At 51.5% G+C, this 22215-nt stretch overlaps 1 pseudogene; it reads left to right on the top strand.

Annotated features, from left to right (window-relative positions):
- Positions 1-268: 268 nt before the first annotated feature.
- Positions 269-22215, top strand: part of LOC144161710 (uncharacterized) — a 58610-nt pseudogene continuing 36663 nt past the window's right edge.

The following is a 22215-nucleotide window of genomic DNA, read 5'->3' as shown; positions in this document are numbered from 1 at the left end:
CAGTTGACGCTTCGTGTTTCGCATTGAACTTGACGAAGTGAGGATCAGCATCCTCTTTCATTGACACATTTCTGTTGCAGACGACGAGGCTGCAATCCCAACCATCTCTCTCTTCACACTCAACAGTGACGCCACATCCCCCGAAGACGCTGGGTCCAGACCTTTGACCTTTCGGCCTTCCTCACCGGCGCCGCTTCATTCTGCGTTCGTTCACTGTGAGTCGGCCCTAGACACGCACGAGGCATGCCCCACCGGCGTCTGCCTCCAAATGGCCGCGAACTTCGCTGGCCCGCTGCACTACAGCGTCGACCCGTGCGTCGACCCGGGCGCACCCTGGGTATCCAAGCTGTCCATTTTCAAGCGCGTTCTTGTCAGCGTGGCCGTAATCGCCGCTTCCAGGTGAGCTTTACTTTCTTGAAACGTCGGGTGCTAACGGTGCTCGCATACTAGACAGTTATAAGCAAAGTGGAGAAAAGGAAAATGGTAAACGATCTGAGGATGTTTACATGAGAACCACGTTTATTCTGTTCCTAAACCTTCGCTTTTTGTTGATGGCGTGGTTCTCCGCTCTCTCTGGCACTAGCGGACGTAAGGGGAGGCTGACGATCTCGGTAAGGGGATTCAACTTACGCGGCTATTAACTCAACCTATCATCGAATAATGACCACGCTACGCACCGACTATATGCGGTTTCTGTGTATGCTCTTGCCACGCGTTCAGCCATTTTTCAATTTCACTGATGAAAGAGTGAACGACACAATCAGAATGTTGTCAAAATTGCGGTATCTTCCTGAATCTTTTTTTAATTTGAGTGAATTTTTCTTCACACGTCTTTTATTTTCGGCTATTGTGTTTTTTTTTTACTTTCATGTCATTCCCTTCCCATTTCTGACACCCTCCCCGTAAACCATAATGGTATCGTCCCTCTCTAGTTGTTGTACCATTCCTTAGTTTTACCTTCCCTCTGTGTGCGCGGAGAACCGCGTTACCGACAACTGCGACTTCCGCGTTCCCATTATTCGCCACGTACTCAACAGTTTTCAAGGTGGTTCTGTGTGTCTAAATACAAACTTGACGAATTCTTGCAGTCAGCCAACAAGCATAGGTTGAACGGAGATTTTTTATGTTGTTTTGATACCAATGAGCCAGTATTTGCGTATAAACGCTAACGCCCAGAGAACAATATCTTTCTCAAAAAGGCAATTCAGGGCATGGCATGGAAAGCATGGCAAAGGCATGGCAAGCAAGGAAACTGGCGAAAGGAATGGCAAGCAAAAAAAAAAACGGGAAATTTGCTTGGTTAACCCATCAAAAAATGCGTCTCAAGAAACTTTTTTTTTTTTTCGGACGCATCCTCGCAGCGTGAGTAGATCATCAGCAATATGTGGACCCTCAGGCTGATCCTAACCATTTGTGGAGGTCCCATACACGCACGCAAAGATTGTGGGGCCCGTATGGGTGCCTAAACTCCCTCCATCAGCCTCCTTTCCCCGTCAACCTTCCTCAGTAGAAGACGGACTCACGATTTACCAAGTGGCCAAGTATTTACGAATGAAGGATGCCCTTTGAAAGACAGTCAAATATTTTTCTTATTTTCCAATTTTTCAAAATTTTATCCAACCAGTTACCTCCATTTACGTTATTATAACGATTACATTTCGAACCTTCACGAAATCTGCATTATTGTGGAAATGCAGGGCGTTACACGGTTCGCCATTTTCCGTAATTATTTTATATTTTTAATATTTTTCTAGTTTTCCAAAATTGCGTTCAAAAATGTGAGTTTTAGCTGACGGTTCCTGATGGTCCGCTCCGCTCCGATAGCAAGCGGGAGCGCCATTGCGCATGCGTGGCGCGGTAGGGCGCTAGCGGCCATACCGGAGCGGGGTGCCACTCCGCCTGCCGGGGCCTCGGACCGTCACGGTAGAATGCGCTACCTCGCTGAATTTCAACATGGCTGCCTCCCGCGAGGCGAGTGCGCTACGGAGAACTTTATTTCTTTAGTCGAAACACGAGCGACAAAACCGCGAAAGCGCTTCCGAATAGGCAAAGGGGACACACACTTCAACGAACTTTAGAACGGAAGCGAAAAACGTCAACCGACGGGCGAGCCTTCTTCTATACATCGGCGAGAAACACAGCCTTGCCTTGGCTAGTGCGACGTTGAACGGCTACTTTTAAATTACTTAGGACCATTATACCGTGTCAGCGACTGCATTATAATAAAAAGGTGAAATGAGTCACTAAACACGGTATTTTACTTTATTTAAGCGACCGAATTCAACTTCGTATCTTTGCTTTGGAATGACGTTTTCGTTTGCACACGCACAGGGCACGAGCAGTGACGCGAATGATTCCCCGTCGAGGGAAATACGGTTATCCCTTAGCTAAAAGTGTTTCTACTGCTGACGCTCCGGTCGCGCTCAGCGGGCCGTCGGGAGCATAGCGGACCGTCGAAAACGGTCAGCTAAAACTCTCTCTTATCTCCATTTACGCTATTATAACGATTACAGTAGAACTTTCGCAAAACATGCATTATTGTGGAAATTTCATGCGTTTACTTTTTGCCATCTTGCGTATTAGATGCGAAGAATCTCATGGTCGGGGCTTTGTCCCTCCGTTGTTGTTGCGCCGTCCACACCCCCACTGCGCATGCTCGGCTTGCTGAACGCCCAGTGGTGTCTTACCCTTCTATGGCTCCTGGAGCGACAGTGTTGCCGGTGTCTTCCTGGGCCGGCACGAGACGAGCACGCTTCACGCGCCTTCGACGTTTCATCGTCGTCGGCGGCGGCGTGCGTCGGCGAGTCACGGCGGGCCGTGATTACAAGCAGCCCACAATCATCCGGGGAACGCGCATCGACCTCATCTTCAGCAACTTTAGGGTTCATCCACTACAGCAGCCCTTGACTTCACATTTCACAGACCATAAGGCGGTCATACTCAAAGCGGAACGCCAACCACAGCTCGACGTCACCTACGTTGAACATGATGATGATAATGCTTAAATAAAGACAAACTCATACCACGTACAACGTCTCTCTCTCTCTCTCTCTCTCTCTCTCTCTCTCTCTCTCTCTCTCTCTCTCTTAATGCCTCTCCACTCCAACACCCCCCACCCCCTCCAATAAAATTGCACCATCTTCCTGTAGGGGAACCCTGAGTAGTATGCGAAGCAGCCATGGGGTCAACGCAATTCCCCTTTTCGTAGTTCCGGTAAGTGAAAAGTTTGGTGGTTACCATGGAAACCAAACGGTAAATATAACGGTAGCTACGTACCTCAACCTAACGGAAACGACGAAATGAAAACTAGTGGGCACTTGAATCGACCCCATGGCTGCTTCGCATACTACTCAGGGTTCCCCTACGGGAAGATGGTGTAATTTTTTTTAAATAACTTTCTTACTTTTGTTTTCCAAAATTTCGTCCCACCAATTAACTCCATTTACGTTATAGGAACAATTACGTTTGGAACTTTCGCAAAATCGGTAATATTGGGGAAATGCAGGGCGTTACACGGTTCATCTTCCGTTATTATTTTATATTTTTCTTGCTTTTTAGTTTGTCAAAATTTAGTTCAACCATTTGTCTCCATCTACGCTATTATAACGATTACATTTGCAACTTTCACGAGATCTGCATTATTGTGGAAACGCACGGCGCTACACGGTTTACCAATTTCCGTAATTATTTTATATTTTTCTTATTTTCTTAGTTTCCCAAAATTTCGTTCGACCATTTATCTCCATTTGCGCTATTATAAAGATTACAAGTGGAACTTTCGCGAAATCTGCATTATTGTGGAAATGCAGGGCGTTACACGGTCCTGGCTGTGGGGGGACTCGGCAAAGAATGCTACGGATTATAAGTGGAAATAGAGGGTGGTAGAATAGAGCTTGATGCTTTTCTCCCGTTTCGCAGGCGCAGAGGTCCGGGTGCCGAGTCCGAGGACGAACACCAGCTGCACCCTGGAACCGGTGGCGTCGCCATGCTGTGGCTGCTCTGTCGGTTGTCTCTTCCCCGTAAGCCGCTCACGGAATTGTCCGGCGTTCTCGAGAGACGCTGCAGGAAAACGACGTCACCTGCCAGAAGACGGACGAGTGGCAGACGAAGCTTCGCGCGTTTCTGCTGCCTAGGGAAGGGAAGTCTGCTGAGGCTGACGGGAAGGCCACTCCACCTGGGCTGCCACTCTTGCAGTCGCGCGCCTTCCGAGGCAGTCGCTGGGTCGGCAATGCCTGCTACGGCAATGCCTGCTAGAGCCGCACCACTTCCGCTAAAGGCAGCCTTGCCAAGGCGCGAGCGATCACGGCTACCAGCAGCCACCACCAGAGGCCACACCGTCTATGTTCTTAATTAAACGATATTTTCTTGTAATTCGATTCATCAGCGTGCAATAATATTTTTTGTTGGATACATTCCTCGTATTTCTTTTTATCCATAGGCTGAGAAGGGTCCGCAGTACCTGAAAGAAAAAGGTCTATTACTTACGCACGCATTTAGGTTACCATGTAGATTTTAACATCGACATAAGCGCAACGTGGGGGCGCCTTCTTTCTTCACGAAGGATTGTGTGCGAATATTTCACCAATCAGGAGACGACGACACACCACGAAGTAACAATGGAGTCGATAGGGCATTCTCTCTGCAAGATGCCGTCAGGCTCACGGCCAAGTATAGGCTCAACGTCTCGGTTAGTGCGCAGAAAATTCCGGGCGCCTTTTTCTTGAAGCCTACTCTCTGAAGCCTCATTCGTAAACCCTCATTCATGGAGCTTCCCGTATTTTCCAGTTTATATCTCCCTGGCGGAAAGGTTAATGCTTGTCAGAGGTAGGGCGCGACGACAGTATGCCACTGCCCGACGTTTGCCCAACGTCGTGCTTTAACGTCTGACGTCGTCAACCGGCACTTACAGCTCAACGTGCGACGGGTATGACGTTGCATCGAATGTCGTGAGGTTCATCGTGAAGGTTACCTAATGTTAGGCCTGAAGATTGCAAATTATGCCTGGTGTCACACTTTCGTGTCTAACGTCGCCAGTCGGCGCCCATTGGAAAAACTACTGGTTGCACTTCAAGTTGAAAGCACCGGTTGTCGTAAGACCGCAAAGCGTAACATTAGGCTGGAGTTCCTTGGCTACGGCGCACGGCCGATAACGGCGGGATTAGAGTAGGAATGTTACCCTCAGAGTAGAACACACCCGCAAGAGAGTATTGAACAAAGCATTCTTACAAATACGGCTTGCGTATACTCTGGATCCTGTGTGCCTGCAGCCCAGTTTTGAAAAAGTGAGAAAAATCCGGAGTAGCCCGTAACGCGGTGTTCGATCACGCTTTACAGCAGGAATGTAGAATCGGGATAAATATGGATGCGAACAACGGAGCGCGTGACTTTAAGTACATGCTGCTCGTCCTGGAGACGATCCCCGCATGCCCAATACGAACATTACGAGAGTTCGTGACCAACCTCCGTATGGAGAGAGAGAGAGAGAGAGAGAGAGAGAGAGAGAGAGAGAGAGAGAGAGAGAGAGAGAGAGAGAGAGAGAGAGAGAGAGAGAGAGAGAGAGAGAGAGAGAGAGAGAGAGAGAGAGAGTAAACGTGTTTATTGCGAAAAGCAATGAGGAGGAGTCCTCAGTCCAAGACCCCTTGAGCCTTCCCCGCCTCAACAGCCCCCAACACGAGCAGGCGCTGGTCAGTGCTCTCTCCCAAAGCTCGTGAGAAGAATTAGAGGGATTTCGCGAACGCAGTGGGGCGTGCGCGCAGCCCCCTACCATATGAAAGAGCGTCCCGGGGGCTCCGCAGAAGCGGCATAGCGGGGAATATACGGTGGGGTGCAATACATGGCATTTAGTGGGCTGGGGGAAAGCATTCGTCTGGAGTGCACGGAGCTGCCGTTCCTCCTCTTTCGTTAGGTGTTTATGCGGTGCTGGGGAGATGATACGTCCCAACTTGTAGTCCTGTGTTATCTCGTGATACGTGATCAGCGGGGTTGGCCTCTCCTGTTCGCTTCCCGGGGCCCGGCGGGATAACTCTCGGACCAACAGGTGCTCGTTTTCGTTGCCCGGGACGGCAGAGTGGGCGGGTGCCCATGTGATCATGATAGATCTGTCTGGTGGACGGTGGCAGATGATTTGGTGGGTTGTCCGGTGAATTCGTCCACACGAGAGGTTGCGGCACGCTTGCTGCAAATCCGTGATGATTACGCTGGCGGTAGTTTGCGTTATGGCGAGAGCGACCATCGCCTTTTAATCGTTTGTTATGCGCTCGTCCGGAAATAATAAAAATTGGCGCAGCTTGCACTAGTGGTGCAAGGTTGGAGAAACCGCAGAGTTGGCGGCCCCTCTCCCTTCGTCGAAGACGCGGCGGCGCACCTCACATTCATTTCCTAACTTGCCGCTCAAAGTTCTCCATGAATGGCAGGCCCGGATCGTTCCGTCCGCCGGCTTTCACATCTCTCCCAAAGTGGACCGCGTACTAGAACCCGCCGCCAAGTCCAAAGGCAGCGCCCGCGCTACGAACCCAAAGGAAATGCGGTGCGCCCAAATTGAGATGATACCTCAATCGGATAGGCGCCGGTTTCATGGGAGCACTATGAGAATACTATTGCCGCGAACCATACATTGGGTTTGTTTATTTGTGTTTTGCTTTTACCGCCCGGCTGCGCCGGTCTGTGTTATCTCTGCGCCAAGGGAAGCGCGTGTTCCATTCTTTCTTTCTATGCCGCATGTGTTATCTGTTGTGATAGGGAGAGCATTCCGATCTAACGTGAACAGCCCAGAATAATCTTCTTGGATCTACTATGTTCTCGATGCGAATCGACGTTTCGAGAACCACGCGCGCCAAAAGATAAAAAGCCTGCAGTGCGGACGCCGGGGCATTCGATTCGACGACACTCGCCTGTGCAAGTCACTTTGTTGACCGCTGCTTCGCCGCCTCTGTATTCTTTTGAGTTGTTAGGGGAGCACAAGTTCGCTCCAATAAACGTGTTTCTCATTCAAGACAACTGCATCGTCCTTGTCTTCGTGACATCTGGTGGAGGTGCTGGGTACGCACCCTTCATGCCCACTACAACCTCGAAAAGCCGCCAAGCCAGTCCAACAAGAGCCAGCCCCCGCCTGCAAGATTTACCGCCCGAGTTCGGTTTGATGCCAGAAGGGCCCAAGAAAAGGAACGCTGCAACCAACACCATGGTGCAAGAAACAACGTCGCCAATCGTCCTGCAGCAGCCCCGGGAACCGCCATCGTTCCGAGGAGCCCCCGCAGAAGACCCAGAAGAATGGTTGGAGAAACTGGAGCGCGTCCGGAAATTCAACAGGTGGGACGACGCAGAAACGTTCCGGCACGTTTTCTTTTACTTGGAAGATTCGGCTCGCACTTGGTTCGAGAACCACGAGAGCTCCTTGACAAACTGGGCTCAGTTCAAAAGCGAGTTTACTAAGACCTTCACTACCGTCGTGCGGAAAGAAAGAGCCGCCCTTTTGTTGGAAACGCGCACGCAACACCCCAACGAAGGTGTCGTAATCTTCGTTGAGGAGATGAAGCAGCTATTTCGCCGCGCGGACCCCGAAATGACGGAAGAAAAGAAGTTGCGCTTCTTAATGCGCGGAGTGAAGGAGGAACTGTTTGCTGGACTTGTCCGAAATCCGCCCAAAACCGTCGCCGAATTCGTGACCGAAGCCAGTACCATTGAGAAAGCCCTCGAAATGCGTGCTAAGCAGTATGACCGCAACTTTGTTGGCGCGGCCAATGCGAACGACTTTGGCAGCACGCGGATCCCGGCCGACAGCCTACGCGAGACTATCCGCGCAATAGTGAGAGAGGAGCTGCGGAAACTTCTCCTAACGCCGCCGCAGCCCCAAGTCGCTTCCCTCACCGACGTGATTAGAGAAGAAGTGCAACAAGCGTTGGGAACTTCTACGCCATCCGAGGTACCCCGAGAGCCACAAGCTATGACATACTCCGCGGCTGTTCGTCGAGCCCGCCCTGCTCCAACACGCCGTCAAGAGGCCCCGCCGTACCGCCGCCCACTGTCACCCGCCCGATCCCCGGTAGCCCGAAACCAGACGCCGAGGAAGACGGACGTATGGCGAACTCCCGATAACCGTCCTCTGTGCTACCACTGCGGAGAGGCCGACCACATTTACCGTCGCTGCCCATACAAGAGACTCGGACTGCCTGGTTTCTCCGTCGACGCACCTCGCCCTCTCCCTGGCCAACGACCACGTGAGATCGACGAGTATCTATCTGAAACCAGCCGTGGCCCAGCGCGTTTCAACCGTTCGCCGTCGCCCTACCCCTACCAATCGCCGAACCGCCGTAGCAACGCTGACTTCGCCCGTGGAAGGTCCCCCAGCCCACGCGGGGGAAACTAAAGGCGGCAACTTCTGGAGGTGAAGTTGCTCTACGGTGAAAAACTAGAAACCCTCCAACGACGCAAGGACGCGCTGAAGACAGTGATTCACGACATGCCCTCATCCCGACGACCCGACCTAACCCTGACGAGACTCCCGAACACGACGACAGCTACACGGCGCGACGCGTACCCGACCTGACCGAGACGTCCGTTGAGAAGACGACGACAACGACGATGCACGGTGCCCGACCATCAACACGTACAAGCAGAGATACGACGCCCCGATGAACCCGGAACTCGAGGACGACTGCATCTGACGTCAAGGTGTCCATCGACGGCTTTGACGTAGTCGCCCTCGTAGACACGGGAGCTGACTATTCGTTAATGAGCGGACCATTTGCGTCTAAACTGAAGAAAGTTATGACCAGATGGGACGGTCCGCACATACGCACAGCAGGAGGCCACCTCGTGACGCCAAGTGGAACGTGCACATCGCGCGTCACCATAGACGGCACAACGTACCCTGCGGCGTTCGTCGTTCTGCCTAACTGCTCCCGCGACGTGATTCTCGGAATGGACTTTTTGACGGACAACGGCGCAATAATTGATCTGCAGACCAAGTCGATAACATTTTCCTCCAATCACTCCACGACGCCGCAGCCGAACCCCGATCACCGTTCTGCTGTCAGGATCGCCGACGATCACATCACCCTGCCACCCCGCGCAAGCTTGATGATCGCCGTCTACTGTGAGGATGCTGCTTCTGACATCGACGCTATCGTAGAGAGTGATCGAAGGTTGCTTCTCGACCGCGGTGTCTCCGTCGCAAGAGGCATTGCGCACTTTAAGCAACGCCAATCTCACGTTTTGGTCACTAATTTCACCGAAGAGTACCAGCATTTAAACAAGGGAGCTGCAATTGCGTTCCTCGAAGAAACGCAAGAAGCAAGTGATGTGATCGCAGTCGCCGACTTTGAACGCACACCCGTAGAAACATTCAAGCTCCCGCAGCCATTCGACGTGAATCCGGCGCTACCGCAAGAACAACGGAAAAAATTATTGGCTTTGCTGCGTCGCTATAGCGAATGTTTTTCGTCGAGCGCAAAACTACGTCAGACCCCTCTAGCGAAGCACCGAATAATAACCGAAGATGGAGCCCGACCTACCCGACAGTCACCGTACCGCGTCTCTTCACACGAACGGGAAGCCATCCGGACTCAAGTCGACGACATGCTGAGCGATGACATTATACAGCCATCGAAAAGCCCCTGGGCTGCGCCCGTCGTACTCCTAAAGAAAAAAGACGGCACATTAAGGTTTTGCGTTGACTACCGGCGACTGAACAAAATCACGAAAAAGGACGTGTACCCCCTCCCCCGAATCGACGACGCCCTCGACCACCTCTGCCACGCGAAGTACTTCTCATCGATGGACCTGAAGACCGGCTACTGGCAAATTGAAGTGGACGAGAGAGACAGAGAGAAGACTGCATTTATAACCCCAGACGGCCTATACGAGTTCAAGGTGATGCCGTTTGGGCTGTGCACAGCACCAGCGACGTTTCAAAGAGTCATGGACACTGTGCTAGCTGGCCTTAAGTGGCACACCTGCCTCGTATACCTCGACGACGTAGTGGTATTCGCCCGGACTTTCGACGAACACCTTGCAAGGTTGGAGTCTGTACTCGAGGCCATTCGTACGTGGGGGTTAACGCTGAAGCCTGAAAAGTGCCGTTTCGCATACGGGCAACTCAAGTTCTTGGGCCACGTCGTCAACGCCGCGGGAGTCCTACCTGACCCGGCAAAAACTTCAGCCATTGCGAACTTCCCAAGGCCGAAAGACAAGAAGGGCGTGCGGAGATTTCTCGGGCTGTGCGCATACTACCGGCGCTTCGTCGCAAACTTCGCACGCATTGCAGAGCCACTCACGCGCTTGACGAAAGATAGCACCCCTTTCAGCTGGGAAAACGACCAAGAAAAAGCATTCGGCGAGCTGCAAAAACGCCTGCAAAGCCCGCCCGTGCTCGTTCATTTCGACGGAAATGCCGAAACGGAAATGCATACGGACGCCAGTGATATAGGCTTGGGTGCCGTCCTTGTCCAAAAGCAAAGCGGCTGCGAAAGGGTAATCGCCTATGCTAGCCGTGGTCTGTCGAAGGAGGAGAAAAACTATTCTGCCTCTGAGAAAGAGTGCCTGGCTATTATATGGGCGATGTCAAAATTTCGCCCATACGTGTATGGAAGGCCATTCAAGGTTGTAGCAGACCACCATGCGCTGTGTTGGCTCGCCAATTTGAAGGACCCCTCTGGCCGTCTTGGGCGGTGGAGCTTGCGCCTGCAGGAGTTCGACGTTACAGTCGTTTATAAATCCGGCAGGAAACACTCCGACGCCGACTGCCTGTCCCGCGCCCCCGTCGACCCACCACCACAAGACGCTGATGAAGACAGCGCGTTCTTCGGGATCGTGACGGAGAGCGACCTAGCCGCCCAGCAGCGCGCCGACCCCGACTTACGCGTCATAATCGAGTACCTCGAGGGATGCAACGTTGCCGTTCCTAGGACCTTCAAACGCAGCTTACCAGCATTCAGCCTGAGAAACTCCGTCCTTGTGAAGAAGAATTTCAGCCCCGGAACAAGAGCGAATTACCTTCTCGTCATCCCCGCGGACCTTCGTGACGAAATTTTGGAAGCGTGCCACGACGACCCGTCTTCCGGACATCTGGGCACAGCCCGCACTATTGGAAAAATCAAGGCGAGGTACTACTGGCCCGGCCTTACCTCTGACGTCACCCACTACGTCCGGAGCTGCCGTGACTGCCAGCGACGAAAAACGCCGCCGACAAGACCCGCCGGACTTCTGCAACCGATCGCCGTCCCATCGAGACCATTTCAACAGATTGGAATGGACCTTTTAGGCCCGTTCCCTATATGTCACGATCACAGAACAAGTGGATTGTCGTAGCGACAGACTACATGACGCGCTACGCAGAGACCGCCGCTCTTCCGAGGGGGACTGCACAAGAAGTGGCGAAGTTCTTTATAAGCCAAGTTGTGCTGCGACATGGAGCCCCGGAAGTCCTAATCACAGACCGCGGAACGGCATTTACTGCGGAGCTGATGCAAGGAGTATTACGCTACAGCAACACGAATCACCGAAGAATGACGGCGTACCACCCCCAAACGAACGGACTAACAGAACGTCTGAACAAGGCAATCGCAGATATGCTGTCAATGTACGTTGACGTTGAACATAAGACTTGGGACGAAGTGCTCCCGTATGTCACGTTTGCGTACAACACGGCTATCCAGGAGACGACACAGCTGACGCCGTTCGAGCTTGTCTACGGTAGAAGGCCGACTACGATGCTCGACGCCATGCTTCCGCACGTAGAAGACGACGACCTCAACGCCGACGTCCACGGATATCTTCAACGTGCGGAGGAGGCCCGCCAGCTCGCTCGAGTTCGTATAACGGACCAGCAGCTGGTGGATGCGGGCCGCTACAACCTCCGACGCCGAGACGCCGAGTACCAACCAGGGGATCGTGTGTGGGTTTGGACTCCCATCCGACGACGCGGACTCAGTGAGAAGCTCCTGCGACGGTATTTCGGACCCTACCAGATTCTACGACGTGTTGGCCAACTTACCTACGAAGTGATCCCCGATGGTGACTCCGGCACATCACGACGACGCACGCGGCCTGAAGTCGTCCACGTGGTTTGCTTAAAACCTTTCTACGGACGATGACGAACTTTTATTTTCATTTGTTCGAACTGTCGCTTATGTTAGCATCGGGTCGATGCACTCTTAGAGGGGGCGGGGGGGGGGGGGTGATGCCGCGAAGAACCATACATTGGGTTTGTTTATTTGTGTTTTGCTTTTACCGCCCGGCTGCGCCGGTCTGTGTTATCTCTGCGCCAAGGGAAGCGCGTGTTCCATTCTTTCTTTCTGTGCCGCATGTGTTATCTGTTGTGATAGGGAGAGCATTCCGATCTAACGTGAACAGCCTAGAATAATCTTCTTGGATCTACTATGTTCTCGATGCGAATCGACGTTTCGAGAACCACGCGCGCCAAAAGATAAAAAGCCTGCAGTGCGGACGCCGGGGCATTCGATTCGACGACACTCGCCTGTGCAAATCACTTTGTTGACCGCTGCTTCGCCGCCTCTGTATTCATTTGAGTTGTTAGGGGAGCACAAGTTCGCTCCAATAAACGTGTTTCTCATTCAACACAACTGCATCGTCCTTGTCTTCGTGACACTATTCCCGCGGGGCGAATTCGCAGTCGCTCAATGTAGTATACAGGTTATTTCCTACAAGTCTCGCCTTCTTTTTGTGGCGCAGTGGACTAGAGCCTCGTACCCGCTGAAAGTCGTGGGTTCAAATTATGTTGCTCATTATTTTTTTTTCTGCCTTCTAAAAGGCATCGTTTGCGAATCGTAATCGCGAATCGAAAACAAAACTTCTTGGTTGAACCGGGCAACTACCATATCAAACGTCAATGCATAGTTGAAATTGTAGGCACGATTTGTACAGTTTTAAACTCGTGCTTTGTATATGTAAAAAAAGGCAGATGTACTTTCAGAGTACGAAATACTGATGTGTGTATTTTACAAAATTGGTATGTGTTTTTTATGGAGTTTCATTTTTTCCCTCCCATCTAATTAAACAAGACACAAGGTAGGCATGGCGGGGGGAGGGGAGAATATAGGGCCGCGGACGGCAACCAATCCCTCCTCATATCGCAATTTGCAGCACTGAGCACGTAACAAAATGAACGAACAGCCTTCATAGAAAAAGCATGGGTGGAATAAATATGTGCAATCCTATGCACAGTCGAATAAAGAGGCAGTCGCGCGCCAACCCAAAAACTCTCACTACCATTACGGCACTGCTCTATAATAGTTACGGTGTACGTAGTTGTTTAGTAGTTGATAAACGCAAGGTAGTGTAGAAGTTAACCGAAAAGCAAGGTTGCCCGGGGTTTGGGGGGGGGGGGGGATATGGAATGCACCACGCACTCTAAAAAAAGTCCCTGCAACCCTGCGGCTGTTGTTTGTTATGGTTTTTAATGTTAGGAGCGATCGGAGTAACTGAATGGAATACTGCAACTGCCTGTGTACGCGCGTGCATGGCTTTCACCGCAGCACAACCAAGCTCGGCGTGAACGCGCGGCTAATTAAGCAATATATACCGACGTCGGGTCGGAACGCGTACATGTGCTCACTCTAACAAAGTCTGAGGTGGTTCTTTAGTCATTCGCTTACATTTTTTAGACTCCCATATGTACCAAGACTTCGCAGCGAATGTGTGGTGTCAGGGTCGTTCCCTTTTTCGCGTGATCTCTCGGCGTGGTGTGGAAGCGTCACAGTCCCGCCCCGTTGCTGCCATCAGATTTTCCAGCCCTGAGCGGAGTGCAGGATTCATAAGCAAAAAGATGAAGAATGGCCCAAACGGGATGAAGAAAGTCGGACGGCCCCGTTCCAAAGAGCTTCCGCGCCGCAGAATATCGCAGCAGCAGACGACGCGCGCCACAGGATGTTCTTGCAGACGTCGCCGAGAAGCGAGGCATCATGGGCAGTCACACTCGCTCGGTGCGAGGAGGTAAACGAAACGAGGGAGAAAATAAGGTGCCGACACCCCACGGCAGACAGTTTCGCTCCCCTTTCATCCATCTCCCCCCCCCCCTAAAATCTCATAGCATAGCATTGCGCGGCCCGGGCTAAAATCCAATGCAATAACTCTCCACTAATACTAGTCGCTTTAACGAAATTCTCGAAGGAGGCGATTACTAGGGCATTGATTTACCTGAAAATGCGAACACCCCTGCATCAGTAACACCTCTTTCAGGGCCCCTTTAAGTGCTTACAGGCGCGAAGGTGTGGAAGCGTTCACCGGTAGTATTGCAAGGCACTGTTTATTTAAAGAGAGGGCGGAACTAAGGATTATTCTCCTGTTTTTACTCCTGAAGTATTCTAAGAACGAGGAGCTAGCTCCCACGTATTTGGACAGATACTGGACGGCACACGCGTATGTTAACTATGTCAATGGCGCCCTGAGGCTTGAGTTGCCAGGTTCCTGCAGGACCGGTTCAGCGAACTCGTCCCGACGCTGTGCATTCATTCGGTCATGTGATAAAAATAATGGATACAAAGTACCGCGCCTTAGTTGAAAACCTCTCGACAAATAGGGCACTGAAATAAAAGATCATCCTCCTCTCCCCTCCCCAATTTTTTTCGCGTTTACTGTTCGCTGACTCCGGCAATCACTCCACCTGTTACTATGGGTCGCCTCCATGGGAGGGCAGACGCCGACAACTGGAACGAACCAAACACTTCCACAAAGAAAACTTTTATTGAGACAAAAGCATGTTTTTCCGAAGGAGTACAGTGTCAGAAGAAATGCGAAAGAGAAGCTGTTGTAAACAGAACCGATAGACAGGCAGACTGAACGAACACAGATTCAGAGATGATTTCGGGCACCACTAAGGATGAGCGCGCACCGGTGATGATACGTAAACCAGCATCAGCCGCGTGCCCGTGCATCCAGACTAGGAGCACCGTGTTCCCGCAGTACACCTTCATGGGCTGATGATGATGATGAGCAGCCGAGGCCAATAATTCTCGGTGGAATCCCATTCCTGAACCATGGTGACACGACCTGCTTCAACGATTTCTGAAACAACAATATAAAAAAAGGCGAGCAAATTGTCAAGACAGGGCAAGGGAAATCCAGTGTTTCCCCGAAAGAGGCATCTTAGGTGTCCACACATGGGTACCCATTAATGATATTTTGCCTGCCAGACAAAAACAAAGCGTGTTCAGAGCAGGCGTGTTGGTCCTCCAAAAACAGATGATGGAAACGCAACATGTCTCAGCGGCGGGGGCCTCGGAGACGATGTGAAGTGAACGTCTTCCGGGGATCCATTCGCTAGACAAGGGCGCGCTCGGCCTGATATATCGTGGACCATGCAGTGAGCGAAGGAGAAACGTGCAAGTCATAGTGCCTGTAAAGGAACGAGCGCTGGGGCTACAGCCGGCGAGGGCGACATCGAAACGGCGGACGAAACAAATAGTCCTAAGCGATTCAACGAATAAAGTTGGAAAATAGAGGGAAGGGGCTGGAAGAAACAAGAGAAGCACACTAACATGCAGGTTAGGAGAAGAAGGGGTGCAGAGTAGACAGAGATAAAGAAACAGAGATAGAGACAGAGAGACAGAGTGCAGAGATAAAGAAACATCGACAGGGCAGCTGTTGCCTCAGCATAAGACACGATTACCGGAACGGAAGAAACGGACGCGTCTGCTAAACTCAACTAAAGGACGTTGCCCGAAAAAACAAGGGAGGTACACTAACACGAAGAGAGGCACACTAAGTGAAGAAGAGCAGCAGAGTTGACCGCGTGCGCCACTGGGGAGGAACAGGCACGCCTTATGGCACGTATAGAGCAGCATACTGCGTATGCCTGTTCATCCAGACTGGCAGCACAGTGCCGGAGGTATAAAGATGCGAACCAAGTACACAGGTGATAGAAAATCGCAGTCTTTCAGCGGTATGCAAACGCCGACCGAGCATCCACCTGCTCTGCAAGAGTTCGCTCCCGGAGGACTCGAAACACAGGAACGACAGACACCGCTGGACACATGCACAGAGATGCACCAAGTAGCTGTTGGGGAATAGGCATACTGAGAACGGGATCGATGCAAGCATGGCTCACGCTGAAGGCAACAAATACACTGTAATGAGAATAAAGAAACATCGACAGGGCAGCTGTTGCCTCAGCATAAGACACGATTACCGGAACGGAAGAAACGGACGCGTCTGCTAAACTCAACTAAAGGACGTTGCCAGAAAAAACAAGGGAGGTACACTAACACGAAGAGAGGCACACTAAGTGAAGAAGAGCAGCAGAGTTGACCGCGTGCGCCACTGGGGAGGAACAGGCACGCCTTATGGCACGTATAGAGCAGCATACTGCGTATGCCTGTTCATCCAGACTGGCAGCACAGTGCCGGAGGTATAAAGATGCGAACCAAGTACACAGGTGATCGAAAATCGCAGTCTTTCAGCGGTATGCAAACGCCGACCGAGCATCCACCTGCTCTGCAAGAGTTCGCTCCCGGAGGACTCGAAACACAGGAACGACAGACACCGCTGGACACATGCACAGAGATGCACCAAGTAGCTGTTGGGGAATAGGCATACTGAGAACGGGATCGATGCAAGCATGGCTCATGCTGAAGGCAACAAATGCACTGTAATGAGAATAAAGAAACATCGACAGGGCAGCTGTTGCCTCAGCATAAGACACGATTACCGGAACGGAAGAAACGGACGCGTCTGCTAAACTCAACTAAAGGACGTTGCCAGAAAAAACAAGGGAGGTACACTAACACGAAGAGAGGCACACTAAGTGAAGAAGAGCAGCAGAGTTGACCGCGTGCGCCACTGGGGAGGAACAGGCACGCCTTATGGCACGTATAGAGCAGCATACTGCGTATGCCTGTTCATCCAGACTGGCAGCACAGTGCCGGAGGTATAAAGATGCGAACCAAGTACACAGGTGATCGAAAATCGCAGTCTTTCAGCGGTATGCAAACGCCGACCGAGCATCCACCTGCTCTGCAAGAGTTCGCTCCCGGAGGACTCGAAACACAGGAACGACAGACACCGCTGGACACATGCACAGAGATGCACCAAGTAGCTGTTGGGGAATAGGCATACTGAGAACGGGATCGATGCAAGCATGGCTCATGCTGAAGGCAACAAATGCACTGTAATGAGAATAAAGAAACATCGACAGGGCAGCTGTTGCCTCAGCATAAGACACGATTACCGGAACGGAAGAAACGGACGCGTCTGCTAAACTCAACTAAAGGACGTTGCCAGAAAAAACAAGGGAGGTACACTAACACGAAGAGAGGCACACTAAGTGAAGAAGAGCAGCAGAGTTGACCGCGTGCGCCACTGGGGAGGAACAGGCACGCCTTATGGCACGTATAGAGCAGCATACTGCGTATGCCTGTTCATCCAGACTGGCAGCACAGTGCCGGAGGTATAAAGATGCGAACCAAGTACACAGGTGATAGAAAATCGCAGTCTTTCAGCGGTATGCAAACGCCGACCGAGCATCCACCTGCTCTGCAAGAGTTCGCTCCCGGAGGACTCGAAACACAGGAACGACAGACACCGCTGGACACATGCACAGAGATGCACCAAGTAGCTGTTGGGGAATAGGCATACTGAGAACGGGATCGATGCAAGCATGGCTCATGCTGAAGGCAACAAATGCACTGTAATGAGAATAAAGAAACATCGACAGGGCAGCTGTTGCCTCAGCATAAGACACGATTACCGGAACGGAAGAAACGGACGCGTCTGCTAAACTCAACTAAAGGACGTTGCCAGAAAAAACAAGGGAGGTACACTAACACGAAGAGAGGCACACTAAGTGAAGAAGAGCAGCAGAGTTGACCGCGTGCGCCACTGGGGAGGAACAGGCACGCCTTATGGCACGTATAGAGCAGCATACTGCGTATGCCTGTTCATCCAGACTGGCAGCACAGTGCCGGAGGTATAAAGATGCGAACCAAGTACACAGGTGATAGAAAATCGCAGTCTTTCAGCGGTATGCAAACGCCGACCGAGCATCCACCTGCTCTGCAAGAGTTCGCTCCCGGAGGACTCGAAACACAGGAACGACAGGCGCCGCTGGACACATGCACAGAGATGCACCAAGTAGCTGTTGGGGAATAGGCATACTGAGAACGGGATCGATGCAAGCATGGCTCATGCTGAAGGCAACAAATGCACTGTAATGAGAATAAAGAAACATCGACAGGGCAGCTGTTGCCTCAGCATAAGACACGATTACCAGAACGGAAGAAACGGACGCGTCGGCTAATCTAAACTGAAGGACGTTGCCAGAAAAAACAAGGGAGGTACACTAACACGAACAGAGGCACATAAGTGAACAAGGGCTTCAGAGTTGACCGCGTGCGCCACTGGGGAGGAACAGGCACGCCTTATGGCACGTACAGAGCAGCATACTGCGTATGCCTGTTCATCCAGACTGGCAGCACAGTGCCGGAGGTATAAAGATGCGAACCAAGTACACAGGTGATAGAAAATCGCAGTCTTTCAGCGGTATGCAAACGCCGACCGAGCATCCACCTGCTCTGCAAGAGTTCGCTCCCGGAGGACTCGAAACACAGGAACGACAGACACCGCTGGACACATGCACAAAGATGCATCAAGTAGCTGTTGGGGAATAGGCATACTGAGAACGGGATCGATGCAAGCATGGCTCATGCTGAAGGCAACAAATGCACTGTAATGAGAATAAAGAAACATCGACAGGGCAGCTGTTGCCTCAGCATAAGACACGATTACCAGAACGGAAGAAACGGACGCGTCGGCTAATCTAAACTGAAGGACGTTGCCAGAAAAAACAAGGGAGGTACACTAACACGAACAGAGGCACATAAGTGAACAAGGGCTTCAGAGTTGACCGCGTGCGCCACTGGGGAGGAACAGGCACGCCTTATGGCACGTACAGAGCAGCATACTGCGTATGCCTGTTCATCCAGACTGGCAGCACAGTGCCGGAGGTATAAAGATGCGAACCAAGTACACAGGTGATAGAAAATCGCAGTCTTTCAGCGGTATGCAAACGCCGACCGAGCATCCACCTGCTCTGCAAGAGTTCGCTCCCGGAGGACTCGAAACACAGGAACGACAGGCACCGCTGGACACATGCACAGAGATGCACCAAGTAGCTGTTGGGGAATAGGCATACTGAGAACGGGATCGATGCAAGCATGGCTCATGCTGAAGGCAACAAATGCACTGTAATGAGAATAAAGAAACATCGACAGGGCAGCTGTTGCCTCAGCATAAGACACGATTACCAGAACGGAAGAAACGGACGCGTCGGCTAATCTAAACTGAAGGACGTTGCCAGAAAAAACAAGGGAGGTACACTAACACGAAGACAGGCACACTAAGTGAAGAAGAGCAGCAGAGTTGACCGCGTGCGCCACTGGGGAGGAACAGGCACGCCTTATGGCACGTATAGAGTAGCATAGCGCGTGTGCCTGTTCATCCAGACTGGCAGTTCAGTGCTGCAGGTAAGGAAGCGAAGAATAAGGCACCATAGATGCATGCCATCTGCATGCCAGACCGACAAATCAGAACCGTCCTGAAAGCTGGACGACTGGACAAACCTGAAAGCTCGACGACCCGTTCACAATGCTTGCAGAAACTCGAACTCCACAGCCGATTACAGTTGATATGGGGCGTCACGTGTTGTAGCGAAACAGTACCTGTGACGATTTCAAGTGCCGGGGACCCATTCGCTCAACTAGTGCGAGCTTGGTTTGGAAGGCCGCGAATGGAGGATGCAGGCAAGAACCGGTACCGTAATGTGGAAGCCTTATACTGCTGCTATTCATGCCAGTGGTATCGCTAAAGCGCCGAATAGCGAAGAATTTGCAAAGCTGCAGCTTTAATTGGTGGGCTGAACGGTCCGGCCAAGGAAGTACCCCAGACGAACTGGAAACAGCAAGAAGTTCAATGCGGTTGAAGTCCCGCGCATAATTCTACCCCAGCGGGTCGGTGATAGGCGCCAACACCGGTGACGATTTTATTGCAAACGCCGACCGAGCATCCACCTGCTCTGCAAGAGTTCGCTCCCGGAGGACTCGCACCACAAGAACGTCGGGCACCGTTGGACGCGTGCCCCGAGATGCACCAAGTAGCTGTTAGGGAATAGGATACGGAGAAGGGAATCGATGCAGGCATGGCTCACGCGGAAGGCAGCGATTGTTCTGAAGTGAGAAGAAATAAACACCGACAGAGCAGTTGTTGCCTCAGCGTAAGCCATGATTACCGGAACGGAAGAAACGGGCGCATCTGTTAAACTAAACTAAAACAGGAGGTGCGCTAACATTAACAAAAGCACACTAACTAAAGAACGGGTACTTTCGCCACTGGGGAAGAACAGGCAAGCGATATGACCCGTAATGACCAGCTTATTCCGCGTGCCTGTCCATCCAGGCTGGAAGCACAATGCTCGAGGTATAAATGCGAAAACTAAAACACTGGTGATGGAAAATCGGATTCTTTCAGTGAAACTGTATGAGCGCTGAAGGGTAAAGCCGTGGCATCCAGGGCGATGCTTTTATAGTACAATGTCAGAGCATAAACCGAGTCGTGCGGCGTAGCGGCTGTGGACGAATAGGCCCCAGTGTCGGTATCAAATCAACGACGACCAGCGTCCCATTTGCGTCCCGCGCTGAACCAGCGTCCCGCTGAACCAGCGTCCCGCGCTGAACTGTTCAGCCAAAAATGCGCGCAAGCGACCGGCAACAGAGAGTACGAGAACAACGGTTGAAGCTCCGTGCGTCATGCCATGCCAGCGTATCGATGATGGGCGCCACGTATAGACGCCAGGGAACGCCGGTGACGATTTTGTCGTAAACGTCGACCGAACGTCCACTCGCTCTACAAGAGCACGCTTCCAGTAGAGTCGCAACTGAGGAACGTCCAGCAACGACTGGCGCGTACAGAGATCGTGCGCCTACGACCAAGTAGCTTTCGGAGAAGATTCATACGAAGGACCACATCGATGCAGGCGTGGCTCATGCTGAAGGCAACAATGGCATCGTTCATGAGAAGAAAACAACATCAACGGCGCAGCTGTTGCCTCAGCATAAGCCACAATTACCGGGAAAGTAAGAACAGTCGCATCTGGTACGTGAATGGACAAGCCCAATGGACGAAGGCTAAATAGAGCAGACCTTGGGAATTGGCGGGAACTACAGGCATATCGTGCATGGCCATTGAAAAAACGTTCGTCAATCCTGGGTTACGAGAAGGCAAAGACTACAGAGGGGATAACTATTCTGCCACTTTTCCAAGTCGAAGACAGCTTAGAGGAAGTAATATAGAAAAATAGGTAACTAAAAGATATAGAACAAAAGGAAGGTGGTTAGACCGGTCATTACTACGACAAAATGGAGAAGGTATAAACTAACGAAGGCTAGAAACAGCGACCTGAACATATTGTCCTGGAGATTTCAAAACGACGACCATCTCACCATAGCTCCGTGGGCTTCATCCGTTGCCAGGTGTGTTCTCCAAGCACGAGAGAGCACCTTTTATAGGGATCAGTGGGGGCCGGACCACCCTGCGAATTCTCCTCCTCTTCTTACACCAAGAGGGGAAGGGGGAAGGTTGTCGCTGAAGAGTCAACGTGGACAGCATCCCCATTGGCTGACAGTGTCGCACATTTCAACAAAGCGGGTCAAACTAAGTGGTCAGTGAGTGTCACGTGATCCTACTGAAAAACGATTTCCCTCCTCCTCCTCCTCAAGACGTGCACGCAAACCTGGGGTGACTAAGCATCACATGACTACAGTGTGATATCCCCTCCCTGCTCTTCTCCGAAGAAGCAACCCTACTGTGCCCATCTTTCTCGCATTAACTTACTGACCGACCTCGCCCTTCCCAGTTCTACCAGGAACGCTTCTTTTGAGTTTTATTTTCTCACACCGTAGCCACGGAACCATCTGCTTTGCTGAACCATTCATACAGCAGTTAATTTTTTTCCCAAATCGAAGTTGGCCGTCTTGCCCGACTTCGCGATTGGCATGATTTAGGAAGAAATGTTTTCGCTGCACGGTACAGGAACACCGTATTTACTGGCGCAATGATCGCACTTTTTTATCAAAAACTTCGATGCAAATTTAGGGGTGCGTTAATTACGCGGGGTAAATTTTTCGCGAAACATGTTTGAGCAGAAAAAACGCAAGTTGTGGGTCAAAAGTTTTACGATAGGTTTCATGAACAGAAAAAAAAATAAACAAA

Source organism: Haemaphysalis longicornis, unplaced genomic scaffold, assembly GCF_048455015.1.
Source record: "Haemaphysalis longicornis isolate Haplotype H1 unplaced genomic scaffold, Haemaphysalis longicornis Haplotype H1 scaffold_12, whole genome shotgun sequence".
In the NCBI taxonomy this organism is placed as follows: domain Eukaryota; kingdom Metazoa; phylum Arthropoda; class Arachnida; order Ixodida; family Ixodidae; genus Haemaphysalis; species Haemaphysalis longicornis.
Note: the sequence above shows the minus strand (reverse complement) of the source record. Positions and strands in the feature narration are given on the sequence as shown.